Source organism: Buceros rhinoceros, unplaced genomic scaffold (assembly GCF_000710305.1).
Source record: "Buceros rhinoceros silvestris isolate BGI_N320 unplaced genomic scaffold, ASM71030v1 scaffold18030, whole genome shotgun sequence".
Classification (NCBI taxonomy): Eukaryota; Metazoa; Chordata; class Aves; order Bucerotiformes; family Bucerotidae; genus Buceros; species Buceros rhinoceros.
Genome location: NW_010389934.1, coordinates 111,007 through 113,033, shown reverse-complemented (window position 1 = coordinate 113,033; position 2,027 = coordinate 111,007).

The window sequence follows — 2,027 nt, the reverse complement described above, 5'->3', positions numbered from 1 at the left end:
CCCTGCCGCGATGCAGACCAGCCTCTGTCAGCCGTTTTGTGAAGAGCAGGACTCTCCCATATGGGAATGTTTCTGTTCTGTCCTTTTAGAAAAATCTCTTCTGCAAGGATCTTGAGCCATGGTAGTGAACAAAGAGCACCTTAATTTTCAGCAGAAAGAACCCAGGGATCAGTTAAGGGGGGAGTGAGGGGAGGACCTGGGGGATGCTGTGGAGGGGCGATGTGGCAGTGGGGACCGAGGGCAGCAGTGCATGGGTACAGGTGGCTGCACAAGAGCAAACAGCAGCTTCATGAGAAGGCCAGAGCAGCGCAGCCTCTGCTGCAAGAGGAGTCGTGTTTTCCCGTGATATCCCACGCAGAGGGAGCATTGGAGGGCTCATCTTTTAGTGCTGCTCAGCATGACTTCAGCCGGGGCGAGCGGAGGATGAGGGACCTTGCACTGTAAGTTCGAGATGAGGAGTACTACAAACCGACTGCTTTTTCCTCCTCCAAGAACTTTTCCTGTGACCCTTTGGGACACGGCCCCTCTCGGCAGCATTTGTAGTCTTAGGGCAAGCATCGGTGATGAGAAGTGACGCTGCATCATTTAGCTAAAGCGCTGGGGTGACACAGGGCACACGATCGATATGTGGAGGCTGAGGCTCCATTACTTATAAGAAGTGCTTCAGAGAGCACGTTGGAAACACAAGCCCTCTCCTGGGACCTCAGCTAGATGGTTTCAGATTAATTGTTACAGGTTTGTTGGTTTGTTTTTATGGAATAAGGAAGATTTGTTTGCCTTTTTCCCCCTGGAGTTTTACCATCATCTTTTCTCATTAGGATGGTGGCGGGAGGTCAATGGAGTCCCCTGTCTGACCGAGCCTCCTCCAGAATTCGGAAGGGAAACTTCCAGAGCTGCAGCGTTTGGGGTACCTTCCCCAGAGTGTTTCTCCGTGTTTCAAAGTAAACTGGACCACAGAACCACCTCCCCGCTTCTTCTTTAAACACAAAAGCTTTATAATTACTACCAAGGCAGCAGAGACAAACTGCAGCTCTGCTGGTCCCCAGGCTCAGACTTGCTGGCTCAGGGCTCTCCCAGCCGTGCTTCTGGTGGCATTTTGTTTCCACACATAGGAACAAAGCAGAGAGAAACCCCCACAGCCAGGGCTGCTTCACCAAGGTTCGTCAGTCCTCCCTAGCCCAAGGTCAGGTCGAGAGCTGCCTCCCTCCCTCTGCCCACCCTCCTTGTCACCATTCTCTCTGGTTTTTGGTTTTCTTAATTATTTTGGAATCTGGAGAATAATCTGGCTTCAAATCCTGCAGAACAAATTGAACGTCAGGTTTTCAAACCGCTCTGGTAAAGCAGATGGTATCAGGAGCCTGTAAATCTCCTCCCAAGTTCAGTGTATCTAAACGCTGACAGATTATCCATTAATGGGCAGATTAATCCTGAACGGCAAAAACAGTGGGAAGGAAAATACATGCTTTTGTCTCCGTAAAGGAGAAAATGAACATGCTAATATCTACAACTCACAGGAGAGGGGCAGCTCCATCCATTACGAGTACACGGAGCAACTGGCAGAGCCCAGAGCCCCCAGGCACAAAGGGACGGCTTCCTCCAGCTGCCCTGTGCCTTGCTGGGACCAGTAGAAGAAAAATAACTTTGTGATGGAAGGGGCAGGGCTGTCTGTCCTGATGTTCAGATCCACTTCCCAAACAGACCAAGTTCTTGTCAGCATGTTGGATTATTTCCCTTTGCTTTCCCGTGGGGTTGGGACACAGCCCTCCCCAGAGCCTCGCTGCCTTTTTTGCTGATTTTCCTTGTGGCCAACTCCTCTTTGTCAGCCTCCTCAGCAGCACGTGCTGCTTCACAAGCCACTGCACAGCCCGGTAACGGATTTTCGGTCTTCCACATGGCACACGGTAGACCCCCCGGCACAGCATCCCGTTCCCAGTGCCGTCCCCTCCTCTCCCCGCTGCTGACTTGCTTGGCAGGTGTGAAATATTAATTGCCTCACATGGGAGCTTGGCTCCCTGTCTGTCGCGTTT